Source organism: Lipotes vexillifer, unplaced genomic scaffold (assembly GCF_000442215.2).
Source record: "Lipotes vexillifer unplaced genomic scaffold, Lipotes_vexillifer_v1.1 scaffold773, whole genome shotgun sequence".
In the NCBI taxonomy this organism is placed as follows: Eukaryota; Metazoa; Chordata; class Mammalia; order Artiodactyla; family Lipotidae; genus Lipotes; species Lipotes vexillifer.
In genome coordinates, this window is record NW_006786767.1 from 678374 (window position 1) to 696656 (window position 18283).

At 41.2% G+C, this 18283-nt stretch overlaps 1 protein-coding gene across 1 annotated transcript in view; it reads right to left on the minus strand.

The window, feature by feature from the left end:
- BCL9 (BCL9 transcription coactivator) overlaps positions 1 to 18283 on the minus strand; it is an 88045-nt gene that overhangs the window by 43944 nt on the left and 25818 nt on the right. The gene's annotated exons all lie outside the window — the stretch shown is intronic.

The window sequence follows — 18283 nt, forward strand, 5'->3', positions numbered from 1 at the left end:
AAATCCAGCCAGGATGTGTGTACTGTACAGACTTAATCAGGAACAACAAAGTGGACATCCACAAGGAATACACACACACACACACAAGATAACTAGAATGTGGGCCAGAAACACATCTCAGGATACATAAGAATTTAGTAAAGGGGACATTGCAGATAAGTAGAAAAAGGAAGGCTTGCTCAAGAAATAATGTTGAAATAATTGTCCTACTGTTTGGGGAAAAAAATTCAGATCCTTATCTCACATCATATAATACAAAATTCCAGAGGAATTAAAGAAATAAAAATGAATTAGTTTTTTAAAAAAAACTAGAAGAAACAGAGATGAATATTTATCTGACCTTGGGGACAGGGAAAGATATTCTTAGAATAAAATCAAGGAAAAAAATAAATAATTCAGTAGATTTGACTACATAAAAATGTAAAATTCTGTATGTTAAAAAAATCACAAGACTAAAAGTCAAACAACCTAATGAAAACAAAATATTTCCAACAAGTAAGATTTCAACAGATATGACTGAAAAGAAGTTAATATTCTTAGTATATAAAGAACTCACACAAAGCAATATGAAAAATGTAAATACCTGAGTTGAAATTTAACACTTCACATACACAGAAAATTAACAGAAAAAAAATCACTTGAACTTACGAAAAAATTCATTCTAGCTAGTACTCAAAAAAGTAATATAATAAATAAATCATATTTTCTATGCAGGCCTGGCACAGGATAAACATATGGTAAATATTTGTTGACTTGTTCAAATTAACAAAAAATAAGAAAATCCCAATGTTCAGTGTGTGGTCAAATGAGTGCTCTCACATGCAACCTGTAGGATTACATACGAAAGCAGGGGTCAGCAAAATGTTTCTGTAAAGAGCAGACAGTAAATATTTGGGGGCTTGCAAGCTGTACAATCTCTGTTGCAACTATTGGGCTCTGCCATCGTAGGATGAAAACAGACAGAGACAGTATGTAAATGAATGAACATGACTGTGTTCCAAAAATATGCTATTTATGGAAACTGAAATGAGAATTCCAAATAATTTTAATGTCATGAAATATTATTCTTCTTTGGATTTTTCCCCAATCATTTAAACATGTAAAAACCATTCTTATCTCATGGACTGTACAAAAACAGACCATGGGCCAGATTTGGCTTATGTGTCATAGTTTGCCCTGTCCTAGAGCAATACTTCTGGAAATCAGTTTGGCACCATATATCAAGAGACTTTAAAAAGGGCATACACAGGCTTGCCAGTATTAAAATAATCTGGTACAAATAATATTTTAAATGAAAAGTGGAAAGTTTGTACTCTTTTCTCTAATTGCCCTGTAATTCCCTTTCTAGGAATTATTTATAAGGAAAAAGGAAATGAGGAAACTCAGACAGAAATTTATGCAAAGAAGTACCTAAACATCCAGCAGACTGGGAATGGTTAAATAAACCTTGGTACGTTCACAATGAAATATGCAGCCATAAATCTTTTGCAAAAAGTATTTTATGACATTTGAAAAATGCTCGTGACAAAGTTATGTGGAAAAGGCTGGATATAAAATGTATACATTGTCCTATCCTAATTTTTCAAAACATATGTACATACAATTTATATAGATAGAAATATACACATATATGTACATAGAGAAAAGACTGAAGGAAATGCAATAAAATGTGAATGGTGCCCTGGATGCTGGGTTCATGAGTGATTAAATATTTCTTTATTCTTTTGTTCTAGTAATTCTCTACAATACATAGTTATTACCCTTGTACTTAGGAAGACGCTAATATTGTATTTAAAATAAAATAAACTGGGGAAAAATTCCAGAATCTGAAGTTTACACAGAATAGTCAGAGAAGAAAAAAAAAAGAGAAAAGTCTTTCCAATGCAGCCTAGATGTAAAATCTTGACAAAATCTGCAATGAAAAACAGACCCAGGCAACTGAAATTCGCCTGGGTCTAAAACTCAAGCAAAATCACCACAGGAGGAAAAAAAAAAGTTCTGATCGAAAGCAGCTGAGACCTGGAATCTATGACTGACCCTACACTGAACATATCCCCCAAAAGAAGCACAGATTAAAGGACCTGTCCTTGTGCACAGTGTGGATGCGGGCACTCAGATGCTTCTTTTTCCTCCTCTTCCAACAACTGCCCTGCCCCCTGCCGCCCCCCATTGCCAACAATAAACCAAAAACAACCCCTGTCTCAAGCTTTAGAAAGACAGAATTCTATAAGGAAAGCTTGCTTCTTTCGTTTTGTTTCTAAAGAGGTATGGCTTTTGCTCTTCCAAGTGTTAACTAGCCATTTACAGTTGGATGCATTTTTTGCTGGAAAGAGAGTGGGGAGTTAGGGCAGGAAATGGAGGGTTCCCAAGCAAACTTCATCTCTTTCAGTTTAGTCCAGAACCTGACCTACACACAAGTAGTGTATGGCTATCTTTTGGGGAGGTTACTGTTTGCTACTTGATATTCTACCCCTTTATGTTGGCTGCTTCATTTAGTTCTAATAAGAAGCCAGTAAGGAGGACTTTCCCCAACATTATCTAAGCAATTGTCATACCAGTCAAGACCTACCAGATAAGGCCTAGAGGAATCAAATAATTTGTCCAGGGTCATCTAGGTAATAAGGGGCAGAGCCTGGTTTCAAATCTTCTAAGTTTGTGGCATTGGTGGCTGAAATGTTTCTAAAGCCAGATTTTAAGGAAAGGCAGGGTAGAGCTCGTGTTACCATCAAACACAGCTGAGTTCAAGGTTCAAGATCATAGTATGAGTTGATTTTTCTTAGCCTCAGTTTTCTCACCTATAAAAATGGGGATAATAAAACCTATTTCTCAAAATTTTTGCAAGTTCAGAAACAATATAAGGAAAATACCCAGCACATTGTAAGTGCTCAATGAATGGTTGCTATTAGGAGAACACAACTACTACTAATTTCCTTTGCTAAGTCAAAGCTTAATCAGAAGGTTTCTTCTAGGAAAACAAAGGAGAGTTAAAGTAAAGTAGGGAAGTTGCTAAGGTAACCCAGGAAAAGGCTTTTCCTTCCCCTCGTTTCCCAGAGAGCTTTAATTCTTTTCTATTTAAGATAAGGAAAGCATGTTTGGGACAACAAGTTTGGAAATGGGAGAACGTTACGGCAGGTTCATGCCTTAAAAAGCAAGTCTAAACTCTTTAAGACCACAAACTACGGTGCATGGTGCTTTTCTAAAAGGGTAGAAGCAATAAACATATTCCTGTAGGAAGATTCAGTCTCACAGAGCCCATGAGATGAGCCAAAGGAGAATCTCCTACCCACAAAGAGGAAGGTGGTAACGTCCTTCACTTCCTTTGTGGTTTTAACCTAAACCACAACTCCTCCCTGTTAGTTATGTCTTTTCTTTACATACATTCAGATGTGTGTTAGCTTTCTGCCACCTAATATGTCATTCCCTTCCCTGCCATATGGAAAAACAGCATATGCTTCTCTCCCTCCAAAGAAAGCTTCTCCAGCACACAGAAATGGTTTTGAGCTGCTCTCACAACCCATCTATTCTATCCAGAGCCGGTCTGTTCCCAGAGACCTCTGGAAGACTCCAGAATTCTTCCAAAGCCCGGGCCTGTGGCTTGGAGGCAGGGAGGGTGAATACATGTACTGTACATCACTTAGGCAAAAGAGGAAAAGCCTTGCTCTGAAACGAATGAGGACATCAGGGCTTTCAGTTGGGGACAAATCGAGGAAATAGAATGTCTTGTTTTGTTTTTGCTTTTTTTTTTTTTAAGGAGGAAAGAAGAATGAATGAAAGGGGAAATAAGCGCAATGTTCAAGCCAAGTAAAGGAAAATCAAAAAATACCCCAGGGCTTTCCTGGTGGCTCAGTGGTTGAGAGTCCGCCTGCCGATGCAGGGGACACGGATTCGTGCCCCGGTCCGGGAAGATCCCACATGCCAAGGAGCGGCTGGGCCCGTGAGCCATGGCCGCTGAGCCTGTGCGTCCGGAGCCTGTGCTCCACAATGGGGGAGGCCACAACAGTAAGAGGCCCCCATACCGCAAAAAAAAAAAAATACCCCAAAAGTGGTAGGTTCAGGAAGGTGGGCAGACTGCTGTCTCCTAACTGCTGCTGTAGCTCCTGAGTTAATATTTGCCAGACTGAGCATTCCTGTGAGTGCCGGTGGGATAATGGGCCCCGCTCAGCATCACGTGAGTTCTCCATCTCAGCCGAGGGACGGGATTTCAACCATATCACACACAGCTCTCATTACTTGTAAGGAAATGATCTTACTGAGGAAAGCAGCACAAACCATAAACACATTTACTTAAAAAGGCAAAGCTGTTAGGTGTACCCCTTAACTTCATGACTAATACCATGTGCTGGTCTTAGCTGCCGATGTCCTGAGTCCAGAATAGCAATTCCCAGAGCGGATCTGAGAGCCCTTTCAGGTCATGGGCTGTGATATGAGAGCGGCACACTCGGGTTTAACTTTCTTGCCAGAAGGCGTAGAATAACGGTCATTTTCTAAGGAAGAATTTATTAAGCACCATCAATGTCAGGCAGTATATCTATTCCATATTGTAGAAAAAGGAAATTCTTTGCCTTTGAGAAGTCTGTAATTTTGTTAGGGAACCAGTATGCCTAATATCAGAGTTCTAAGGCTAGAATCATTTGATTCATTCTCAACTTTTCCCTCCCTCCATCTTTTAGGTTAAACAACAATAACATTGAAACCTAGGGTGGCTGATTGACTGTCCTTGGTCACTCAACCAGTAAATTAGCAGAGATAGAACCAACGTTTCCTAACTCCAAGTCTGGGTACCATTCCCTTATGGTTCACTTTTGATGCTTCAAAAGGAACAGCTAGAACAAATAACTACACAAGTTAATATGATACAAACCATGTGTACAGTACTGTGGAAGATAAATCAAAGGAATGCAAAGTCTGAACTGAGTTAGTCCAGAAAGGTTTCTTTGGAGGAAGTTCTGAAGGATGTGTTTGGTAGGAATTGTCAGAAATTCAGTTTAATTCAACAACAATTTTCTGAGTGTCTAATGTGTACCAAGCACTTGGCATATAGAGGAGGAGGCCCCAAAAGATGAATATCACACAGTGTGTGCCCTAAGAGACAGCAGTACTAACTAAATTTATGAATGGCAAAAGGGGAATGACTGAAGTAAGTTACACAGACAGTTATAAGACAGCAGGAGGAAAAAGCAGATTCTTAGAAATATTGTGATGGCAAAGAAAAGCTGGCCAGGAATCATGAGGAAATATACAGTGAGAGGGAGAATTCAGATTGTATTAAGGTTTTACAGAGAGGCAAATTTTTCTAAATTTAAGCTGGGTAAAAGGGAAACAATCAATTAACTTAGATTTCAAAAATTTTGGAGTTTGTCCTTATAGACATAATGTCTTGATTCATCACATGATCGTAGCCAGATTCATTCAGAGATTGATATCATGAGACATTTTTTTTTAAAACCCACAATGAGACAATAGGTAGAAAACTTTGGAAGCACTGCTCCAAAGCTCATACTCGTAAAATGCTAAAGACAAGAGGACTTAGAGATCACTTGGTCCAATGTCTCATTACAAATGGAAAGAGTAAGGTCCAGAGAAACAAAGCAAAAACTTACCTTTTCTCTAAGGAAAGCGAGAAAGTGTTGGGCCCAAAACTGGAGCCACTTTGTTCTAGCTCTAGTGCTAATATTTTCTAAGCCAAAAATTGGGACACAAAATACAAGAGCATTTATAGGCCTAATGGAACAGAATATTTAAGATAAAAAAAAAAGGTTACTGTGGTCCTTGATGATGCTTCCAGAACATTCCACTGCGTTGGTCCTCGTTTGCCAAAGGCACGTTTCAGAAGGGAATCACACTCTACTCAGAGTCATGAGAGACTTCCACAGTCATAAGAGAAGCGTCAGAGTCTGTCTCCACCCAAGGTGAGCCCTTGATGAAAAGAAATGCTAGAGGGACTACAGGCAAGTCCTTCATAAACAGAATGAGATGATAAATAACATAAGAGTATCAGTTCCCAGGGCATCAGATTTTTTGCAAAGCCTAACATGCACAGGGCTCAATAAATTCTAAATATAAACTAAAGTAAACTGATGATGACCTTGGCCAGGGCACTCCTTGGGCATCATAAGATACTCATACAGCAGCAATTTTAACCCTGTTTATCTGTTACTTGTATAAATGCAAATCCAATTATTTTAATATCATGGTTAGATATTTCTCATTATTCAAAAGCCAAAACAAAAAAAATTCCCCAGTATTAGTGTAATAACTGCCAGAAGATTTGTGGATTATTGCACTAAAATAAGTCATCCAAGATATGCATCAAGCCCTGTCCATGTAAAATAATATATAATGATGATGTCCTTTATATAGACATTTCTCTTTTGATGGTAATAGATTTGCATGAATTCATACTCATTTTCTCACCTAACTCCTCTAGAGACAGAGACCAGCAGTAAGTTAAGTTGCTAACATTAAGTGACTGGAACCCATGGCATCTGCCTCATTACTGATATTGAATAAACAGCCGTATAGAAACATCATCCTAAGAGTTAGAACAGAACACCCAGGCTGATGCAGGACTCACACTTGACGATGTCATTATTGTCCTAAGTCACGCAGCATTTCTCATTCATTAGGACCATATTTCAAATTTCAATAACCGTGATGTTTAGTAATAGTTTCTAAGAATATAGACTTACAGAGCTTTGTGCTTTTGGTTTCTATATATTGAATTCCTCCCTCTCACTTCCTGTTTTTGCCTTGACTAGGAAGTGAGCTAATTCACTTTTATGATTCAGTGTGTACTATGGTGTTTTATCAAGAAATAATACCTTTTAAGGACTTCCCTGGTGGCACAGTAGTTAAGAATCTGCCTGCCAATGCAGGGGACACAGGTTCGAGCCCTGGTCCGGGAAGATCCCACATGCCGCAGAGCAACTAAGCTCGTGCGCTACAACTACTGAGCCGGCGCTCTAGAGCCTGTGGGCCACAACTACTGAGCCCATGTGCCACAACTACTGAAGCCCGCGTGCCTAGAGCCCGTGCTCTGCAACAAGAGAAACCACCGCAATGAGAAGCCGGCGCACTGCAACGAAGAGTACAAATTTTTCTAAATTTAAGCTGGGTAAAAGGGAAACAATCAATTAACTTAGATTTCAAAAATTTTGGAGTTTGTCCTTATAGACATAATGTCTTGATTCATCACATGATCGTAGCCAGATTCATTCAGAGATTGATATCATGAGACATTTTTTTTTAAAACCCACAATGAGACAATAGGTAGAAAACTTTGGAAGCACTGCTCCAAAGCTCATACTCGTAAAATGCTAAAGACAAGAGGACTTAGAGATCACTTGGTCCAATGTCTCATTACAAATGGAAAGAGTAAGGTCCAGAGAAACAAAGCAAAAACTTACCTTTTCTCTAAGGAAAGCGAGAAAGTGTTGGGCCCAAAACTGGAGCCACTTTGTTCTAGCTCTAGTGCTAATATTTTCTAAGCCAAAAATTGGGACACAAAATACAAGAGCATTTATAGGCCTAATGGAACAGAATATTTAAGATAAAAAAAAAAGGTTACTGTGGTCCTTGATGATGCTTCCAGAACATTCCACTGCGTTGGTCCTCGTTTGCCAAAGGCACGTTTCAGAAGGGAATCACACTCTACTCAGAGTCATGAGAGACTTCCACAGTCATAAGAGAAGCGTCAGAGTCTGTCTCCACCCAAGGTGAGCCCTTGATGAAAAGAAATGCTAGAGGGACTACAGGCAAGTCCTTCATAAACAGAATGAGATGATAAATAACATAAGAGTATCAGTTCCCAGGGCATCAGATTTTTTGCAAAGCCTAACATGCACAGGGCTCAATAAATTCTAAATATAAACTAAAGTAAACTGATGATGACCTTGGCCAGGGCACTCCTTGGGCATCATAAGATACTCATACAGCAGCAATTTTAACCCTGTTTATCTGTTACTTGTATAAATGCAAATCCAATTATTTTAATATCATGGTTAGATATTTCTCATTATTCAAAAGCCAAAACAAAAAAAATTCCCCAGTATTAGTGTAATAACTGCCAGAAGATTTGTGGATTATTGCACTAAAATAAGTCATCCAAGATATGCATCAAGCCCTGTCCATGTAAAATAATATATAATGATGATGTCCTTTATATAGACATTTCTCTTTTGATGGTAATAGATTTGCATGAATTCATACTCATTTTCTCACCTAACTCCTCTAGAGACAGAGACCAGCAGTAAGTTAAGTTGCTAACATTAAGTGACTGGAACCCATGGCATCTGCCTCATTACTGATATTGAATAAACAGCCGTATAGAAACATCATCCTAAGAGTTAGAACAGAACACCCAGGCTGATGCAGGACTCACACTTGACGATGTCATTATTGTCCTAAGTCACGCAGCATTTCTCATTCATTAGGACCATATTTCAAATTTCAATAACCGTGATGTTTAGTAATAGTTTCTAAGAATATAGACTTACAGAGCTTTGTGCTTTTGGTTTCTATATATTGAATTCCTCCCTCTCACTTCCTGTTTTTGCCTTGACTAGGAAGTGAGCTAATTCACTTTTATGATTCAGTGTGTACTATGGTGTTTTATCAAGAAATAATACCTTTTAAGGACTTCCCTGGTGGCACAGTAGTTAAGAATCTGCCTGCCAATGCAGGGGACACAGGTTCGAGCCCTGGTCCGGGAAGATCCCACATGCCGCAGAGCAACTAAGCTCGTGCGCTACAACTACTGAGCCGGCGCTCTAGAGCCTGTGGGCCACAACTACTGAGCCCATGTGCCACAACTACTGAAGCCCGCGTGCCTAGAGCCCGTGCTCTGCAACAAGAGAAACCACCGCAATGAGAAGCCGGCGCACTGCAACGAAGAGTAGCCCCCACTCGCCACAACTAGAGAAAAGCCTGCACTCAGCAACAAAGGCCCAACGCAGCCAAAAATAAATAAGTGAATAAATAAATTTAAACAAAAAAGAAATAATACCTTTTAGATTGTATATATTTGCATATTCATCAACTATCTCCAGAAAAACATGGAAAACTGGTTATCTCTGAAATGGCTGGGGGATGGGACAAGGTGGAAGGGGGCCTTTTCATTTTTATCTTTTTGTGAATTTTATACTTTGGATAAGTATCATCTATTCATTAAAAAAATATGTTTAAAATTTTTTAATGAATAAACAAATATTCTTGTCAAGCTTCTTAATCCCAAAATATGTTGCAGCTGTGACCAAGATTAAATAGCAGTTGATTTCCAAAGTTTTAAAGGCATTGGCTCCATTCTGATCTAGCTTGCGTCTTATTCCTCTACAATGTTTCTTGTGCCACATTTCCTTTTAAACATCCAACAAAGTTAACTTGAAGAAAAAAATCCCAAGAATTGTGTGTCACTATTCAAAATAACTGGACATTCTTGGAGTGTGCCAAAACTATAGCCAGGAATCAATGAAATACAGATTCTGAGAGTGCTAGTTACATTTTTAAAGCTTTGCAGAATCCAGTGGTATATAAATGCACATAAACTTTATCTGGTTTACTCCAATTCTCTTGGGCTTATTAGATTCAATTACCAATTATTTGACTATGGGCAAAAATCTCTAAATTGTAAGATAAGGTTGAAGCATTGAATAGATAAATATGGTGAATGGTTAAGGGACTTATTTCAAAATTTTAATACAGCATTTTAAAATGAGAGGAAAGAAAATCCCCTATCCTTCCCCTCCAATGTTGTACTTGTACCACCTAGAGACTTAACCTTGGAATTTTAAAAAATAAAAAAAGGAAGCATGATGCAATGGAAAACACACAGACTACAGGACCACACAGAGCTAAGTCTGAGTCACCCAAGTTATTAGTTGGGTGTCTTTGACAATTCATTTAGCTCTTATTTGTTAAATACCTGCTACAGTGCAGGCACTTCGCTGGGTGCTGGGCACTGGGCATAGAGCAGAGAACAAAGGAGAAATGAGTTTATCATTTGGTGGGGAAGATGGACAATTAAATTATAATAAAGTTTGTGAGGGAAGATGACAAGGAGCTAACCTAGTCTAGGGGTCAGAGTTAGCCTTTTGGAGGAGTGATGTTCAAGGTTAAGACCTGAAGGATGACCTGGAGCTATCAGGTGAAGCAACTCCCTCATTTTCAGGTCTTTGTCTGTAAAACAGGGATTATGACTGCTATCTCAGAGGTTTTCTCTGAAGATTTAATGCGTTTTGATATCTAAAGTGTTTGGTGCAGCATCTGGCACATAGTAAATGCTCAATAAATGACAGCTATTTTTATTTGTTCATTTTGTACAGCCTTCTCCAGTTTATATATGAGGCTGTGCTCAAAAGTGTAAAACTTACAAAATGAACCTTCAGCCGAATACTTATGTTCTTCTGCACGTGCTACACAGGAGGGGAAGGGATAAGCAGGCCAAGTACACATCCTCTCGGCAGGAATACCCTCAGGCTCAGGGCAGTACACTCACCGTGACCATGGAGGCAGGGCCCCAAATCTTCTTTGTCACAGGGCTAACGTGTTATATGAGTCAGATCTGAAGTCCTGGCCCCCTAAAAGGCTGCTGGGTCTCCCTGTTTAATCAGACATGAAACAAATGGCGTGCCGCGGCAGAGGCGTACAAACACGCTTTAATTACAATATTGTAACACCAATTAGAGATCTGTCTAATCGAGGACTCGGCACTTCCTGCTCGGATATTACTCCCATGTTGGGATAATTACTGCTAATTAAGCTTGGAACTAATTAGGCTAAATGATCTCATTTATACCAACAAAGATGACTTCTAGGAGTTCATAAGAAAAACTAGGGTGATTTTATCATTCCTGGACTATTTGGCATTTCACACTGGAAATGAAACACCATCCCCTGCCACCAAGGTGTGCAGACAGTTTACTCCTCTGGAATTCTGGTCCCAGATGGCAGCAGGTTCTTCATTTGTCTACGCAGATTCTCCTACACAGTGAAACAAATACTGTAAAAATGCTGTCCTCTCAGATCATGCTGTGTCCTTCCACGGATGACAGTCTTCTCCCCATGAAGGGGCAGCCACTGAGATCAGTGACAGTAGTAAAGGGTGACTACTCACAGCCTTGTTCAGAGTCCCTTTTGCTTTCCACGTACATTTCATGTACAATCAACAGTCTTACCACAGTCTTCAGAGCATACAGTATGACATGGGTTTGGGTAAATTATTTATTCTACCTAAGTCTCAGTTTGACAGCTCTAGTGTAGGGCTAATGATAATGCCATGCAGCATTTCTGTGAGGATTAATAAGGTAACACATACGGAATGCAGGATGGTACTTGGCACATGGTAGCCCTCAATAAGCAATAGGACTTTTTTTTTCTTTAAGGCACCATAATACTCACTTCTGATCTAAGTCCTCACGTTACCTGTCTTGCTACTCTTTTCTGGCATGGTGCAGTGGTGATGGAAAAAGCACATGACAGGGAGTTAGGAAACCTAGTTATTTTCAGGTTTATCTCTAACTAGCTGTGTGACTTGAGCAAGTCACTTCTCCTTCCTGGAAAATAACAACACTTTGCTGCATGTACTGAGCCAGGGCCAGTATTGACTGTTTCACATGAATTTTTTGACTTAAGCTTTATAGCAACACTCCTCATTTTAGAGATGAGGAATCTGAGACCTAAATAAAAAATTTTCAAAAACAAAAACAATCTGTCACTGTTGTGATATGACAAGGTCAGGAATTGAACCCATGTCTCGCTCCAGAGCCTGCCCCTCTTAATCACTGTTACACTGAATTGCCTTTTTTTCCCTTCCCATTTGTAACTGAAGCAACTAGAGAAGGCTTCTCTGAGAATCTGTGGTTCTGTCCTATGGGGTGAACCTCTCAACCTTATTCTTAGCCAGCAATACTAATCAATTATGAACTCTTGTGTGTCTAATATATGCAGCATTCTAGGGAAAATAAAATGCTCCCTCCCCAACACAAACTCCTGACGAACTTCATTATTAGACTACCTGCCTTAGAGTTCCTGTGCTTTGACAAATGTTTGCCCCTATCAGAATTACATATCTTAACTCTTTTCACAACAATGAAACTAACTTCCATCTTGTGGAAAATCCTCACTTATGCTATCTTCTTTGGGCTCTACCACTGGGGCTTTTTTTTTTTCCCCTCTGAGAAAAAAATTCATGTAAAACCAGGGACTCTGGTTCTCTTTTATCCTCAGAGTCTAATTAGAGACTGCATAAATATTGAGTACTTATACACAGACAGAAATTCTTTGCTGGATTGTTCTACTGGGGGAAACAAAACCCATAAATAAAGCCCAAACCTCTGTTCTTAAATAATAGAGAGAATTGAAACCTTCAAACCATGTACCTTTTCTTCTAGAGAAGTGTTAAGGCAATCAAAATGCAAAGGCTGGCTGGTCACCTATGGTCAGTTCAGATCAAGAATTTCCTGCAGCCTATCTTGGAAGTGATTTCTGTTGTTGCCAGAAGAGCCTAGAATGGAAATACATCAGCCACCTGACTCTTAGGGGCCTTTGCAGCAAAAGCCTGCCTCCAGTCTTTACCCCACTAGAACGTAAACTCCAGGAGGACAGAATTGTTTTGTATCATGTTTCATCTCCAGTACCCAGAACAGAGCCTAGCATATAGTAGATGCTCAATAAATGTATGTGGAGCACTGGGTTCCAGTGCAGGACTTTGGGGCAAAACCAAAGAAGCTTCTATACCTTTTCAGACATGTGGAGCTCTGGGAAGGTGCATCTTTTCTCCCCTTCGGTGCACACTTCTGGCATCTCCTCAGGAGGTAACCTTAAATAGTCTGGGCTGTTCTTTGACTCCTATGTCTGCAGGGCTGCCCACAGCCACATCCTGTGGTGAAGGCAGTCCCTGGGTCTGATTCCCTCACTCCAGGGTCTCTCTGTGGAGGAAAATGACATGGGATGAGGGAAGAGGATGCTTTCTCACCTGTTGAGGAAGAATCCAAGGACCTCAACATCACCCTGCGGAGGGGCTGGTGGGTAGACCCTGCCTGAATGCCCAGAACACTGAGTATCTCCCAACCCAGGAGCTTGGCTTTGATGGAAAAGTGGGTCTCTGTCTGCAGCTAACTCTTTGGAGATTGAAAAACACTTAACTACCCTTGCCTCTGTAGACTACCCAGGGGCAATGTCAAGTTGGTTCCTCACTTGCAAGGTGAGAGCCTTAGTTATGGTTGGTCAGAAAGCACAAAGAGAAGGAAGAAACAATGGAGTTGGGAGCAGAAAACTCAAGTCTCAGACTGGGTAGCTTAACTTTCTTCCTGTGTAAAATGGGGGTAATAAAAGCAATCCTCCCCACCTCAGAGTTATAAGGACCAAAAGGGGTAATGAATGCTACAACTGACCGCACACTGCAAATGTCACATAACAGTGAGTTATTACCTCTTGCCCACTAATTAATTGTCTCTAACTGTAATGGTACCTGCTTAGGAATGTCTGTGACCCACTGTGTCCTCAGGGACGCCTGGGTGGGCCCCATGGTGTATAGCTGGTGGATGGGAGATGCGCAGGCAGGTTCCCTGAGACCAAGTGTGAGTCTGTCTTTGCCAGAGATTGGTTTGGCTGCTCATCTGGCAGGATGTCTCCAGAGATTTACACCCAAGCAGCAGATGACACACACAAGGCCTTCTTGGCCTCCATCTCTTACTTTGCTGGAGATGGATTTATATGGCTGAAGACCTATGGGAGCTAAGGAGTCCTTCCTTATTTTCTACCGGTCACAAGGATTCGTTCCTTGCCATTCCTAAGAGCATGGGCAACCCTAGCAAGTGAAGGACTTAGAGAAAGGCGCTTGGTCACAGGGAACCCCAGTTTGACATATTAGAAGAGCACAATTTTAAGGAATCCTGAAAGGGAGCAAAAATTAGCACAGGCTTTAAGATATAATAGGTGATTAATTTGAGGATGAAAAATGAATATATTAATGAATAAATAAATATTTGGGTAAAGCGAAGAAACCTTTTATAAGAGGAATCATCATGCCATTCTCCTGATTCTCATTTTGTCTTTTGTGTGAATACAGTTTCAATGTATCATTTTTGTTTTCTTAATACAGCTGAGATAACTCAGCTTCCGGTGCTATCTAGGGCATGCCAGACAGAGAGCCAGGGCCTCTGTGGCTAGGGTGGTGAGGGAAATATTCTGAATCCCCAAATCACAGCATAGCAGGTCTAAGGGAGAATTTGGGTAAGTCAGCCAACCCCTTCATGTGACAGATAAGAAAACTGTGGGGCTTCCCTGGTGGTGCAGTGGTTAAGAATCTGCCTGCCAATGCAGGGGACACGGGTTTGAGCCCTGGTCTGGGAAGATCCCACATGCCGCGGAGCAACTAAGCCCGTGAGCCACAACTACTGAGCCCGTGCTCTAGAGCCCATGAGCCACAACTACTGAGCCCGCATGCTACAACTACTGAAGCCCACGTGCCTGGAGCCCGTACTTTGCAACAAGAGAAGCCACCACAATGAGAAGCCCGGGCACCGTGACGAAGAGTAGCCCCTGCTTGCCGCAACTAGAGAAAGCCCATGCACAGCAACAAAGCCCCAACACAGCCAAAAATAAATAAATAAAATAAATTTATAAAAAAAAAAAAAGAAAGAAAACTGTGGATCAGAAAGGTTACATGATGTGCCCAGGTCCATAGAACTATGCCCCTCTGAAGACAGCATGTTGGGATATTTGCCTGAGAAAACATACCAGCTTTCCTCATCTGAGGCAAAAGAAAAACAAAAGTGTTTTACATTTGTTGCTACAGAAGGGAAAAAAAAAAAAAATCAATGAAGTTGCCAAAAAACAAGGCCTCCCATTTAAAGGCATCAGAGAAATGGCCCAGTGAATATGGGCCTCTGAGCAGCCCAAGACTGGTTCCTACAAATGACAAAGGTACTGGGAAGTCGCCTGAGGTAGAGGTGTCAGTGAGACTGTGTCTTGTCTATTCTTTCACCCCATTTAGCCAGGAAAATCCCCAAATGGGGCTGGTATCTTTAGGACTATTTATGTCCATCCATTCCCCTTTAACGACTATGACTGTCCCGGAAAATATGATCCACTCTTGTTTCAAGTATCTGTTAAAAGAATATGATCACACATCTGGAGGGCTGAAGGGCTAGAATCTCCCTAGTAAGAACCTCACCATGAGGCCTAACTTTAAAATGGGTCTTCCTAAAAAGTCCTTGAAGTTAGTCTTCCCTGGTAGAAAGAAAGTGGTCCTTCTCTGAGGTTGGGGATCTGATTGACATTTCTCTGCATTCAAGCTTTTGCTCATTCATTTATTCATTTATCCACCTGGCACTTACTGGGTTTCTATTCTGAGCCACAAAATAGGGTAACTTTGGGAAGACAGAATCCCTGAAATGAAGGGGTCATTACTCTCCAGTAATTACCCATATACCTCTATACCCCTGAAGACTAGATTATCTATCCTGCGTCTTATCTGAGAAATGTTTTCCTCTGTTGGAGGGGTGAAGAGGGGCAAATTTTAACTGGTTGGTTTAATGCACCCGATCATCTTCAGGCAAAGGTCACGTGTCATCCAATTGGAGCTGAAGTGAAGAGGGAGGTTGGCAGGCAGATCAGAGAGCAGAAAGGGCAGACCACAGGCAGAGGAAGGGCTCCAGAAGCTTCTGGACAGTAAAGCAAATGTCAAATATGAAAAGGTCTTGCCATTCATTCATTCAACAAACACGTGTTGAGCATCTACCAGGTGCCTGATACTACACTAGGGGCAGAGTTATAAGATTAAATAAGTGGACAACTTTATTCTCAAGGATCCCAGGATTTAGAGGAAGAAGCACAAACATACACAACATTATGATGAAATGAAATAAGTTCTAGAAGAAATATGTACACAGTGCTAGATGGAGAAAGAAAATGCTGAATTTGGATATATTTTTTAAGGTACAGTCAGTAGATTCTCATGACTGGAAGTAGAAGGTGAGGAAGACAAAGAATTCAATGAGCCCAAGAGTTCTAGCTTAGGGGACCAGATGAAAGGTGGGATTATTTAAGTAGGAAAGGGAATACAGGAAGAGATTCTGGCTTTTTAGATGAAAGTGCATGCATTTTGTATTGCTTGTGGTATCCATGGGTGGTTGTAAATGTGTCTGGAATTCAGGAGAGAAATCAGAAAATAATGTTGTATTTGGGGAGGGGGGTGCAAAGGGATAGGATGAGGAAGAGAGGCAAACGTAGAGCATAAATATATAAGAATTTGAAAACATGATCCCTGCCCCTAAGAAGATAATGCAAAGTTCCCATCTACCCCATTGCTTTCATGTAGGTCACAAATGGCTTCAAACTGTCAACTGCAGAAGGCACTTTCCACCCTATCTCCTGCCTGACTTTGCAAGATTCACACTATTGACTCCTCAAGGCCTCTTGCAGTTGTCTCCCTGTAGCTTCTGTGATGCCGCCTTTCTAATTCTCCTCTCACTTCCCATTTTTTCCCAGCTTTCTTCTACTGTTTTTTTTTTTTCTTTCTTTTTTTTTTTGCGGTACGCGGGCCTCTCACTGTTGTGGCCTCTCCCGTTGCGGAGCACGGGCTCCGGACACGCAGGCTCAGCGGCCATGGCTCACGGGCCCAGCCGCTCCGCGGCATGTGGGATCTTCCCAGACCGGGGCACGAACCCGCGTCCCCTGCATCGGCAGGCGCACTCTCAACCACTGTGCCACCAGGGAAGCCCTCTTCTACTTTTCATGATATCAGGGATCCCCAGACTTCCACCTCAAGACTTCTATTTTCATTCAACATGCTACTCCTGGGTGATATCCCATAGCTTCAATTGCCACTTACAAACAGATGGTTCTCAAACCAATATCTCTATCCCAGATATCCTCTGAACACAATAGGTGACATATAGAAAGTATATAATCAACATTTGTCTGTTGAAACTAACTGAGCTTTAGCCGGACTTTTCCCAACCACAGGCTGCATTAGGACATCAGGATGTCCCATAGTCTTCAGATTCAGCATAAACAGAAGTAATCTTCTCCTGTGGCTGATCTTCCTTTTTTAACCCCTGTTCTTTTCTTTAAATTCAGAAAATGGCACCTTTAATACCCAGGTACCTAAACCAGAGTCCAGAGTCATCCCAGGATCTACCGTCTCACTACCATGTTGTCTTTCAGATTCTACCTCCAAAATGTTTTAAATACACCCCTTCCTCCTCATTCTCACTGCCAATGACCTTCACCCCTTCCCCCCCAGTTTCACTGTGAGAGTTGGCTATTTAATATCTCTGGCTCTAGTCTTGCCCTGGTCCAAAGTGCTGTCAGAATGGTCTTACAGGATAAATTTCAAAGTCCTTGTCATGGGACAGATCCTTTCTCTCCTGGCCCCTTGCTCATTTCCATCTACTCTCTCCAAAATGAATCCTTTTTAAGAAAATATTTACTAAGAAGGCTTGGTTCTCGAGTGGCTTTAGGACCTCACATATTCTGTTCCCCCTTAGTGGGTGCCCTTCCTCCACTTGCCTCCCTTCCCCATTTGTTCACCCAGAAGGCTCCTCTAGACCTGTAAAGCTCACTGTAAGAGTTTTCTTATTCCCCTGCTTCCCCCGGCTGCCTGGTGGTCACCTTCCCTTCTCCAGGATTCTGTTTATCATTTTTGCCACTTTATATTGGACTGTTTATTCATCACTACACTACACAGTATGCTCCCTGAAGGTAAGACAATTTATCTATGATTCCTAGGGATCCCTAGCACCTGGAACAGTGGTAGGTACTCAGGGAATGACTGAATAAATGAATGAATGAATGAGAATGATGGGAAACGGGACACACGTATAAAAAAGCTGTGGGAAAAATGTAAGCATGTATACAACGATACACATAAAGAAATGCACCTTCTCTTGGACAACTTCTGCTCTGGGCCTATATAGAAGGTAGCCTTTCTTCAAAGATGTCCTCAAGTCTAATTATTTCACTTACTATGTCTTTTAGAAAGACTGTGGGAAAGAGGGAAGCAAGTTAAAGGAGTCTGCTAAAAGTCCTCTTGAATTTGCCCTCCCATTTCATCTGATCCCTTTCTATATTTGAAAAAAAGAAAAAAAAAGGGCTTCCTTGGTGGCGCAGTGGTTGAGAGTCTGCCTGCCAATGCAGGGGACACGGGTTCGTGCCCCGGTCTGGTAAGATCCCACATGCCGCGCAGCGGCTGGGCCCGTGAGCCATGGCCGCTGAGCCTGCGCGTCCGGAGCCCGTGCTCCGCAACGGGAGAGGCCACAACAGTGAGAGGCCCGCGTACCGC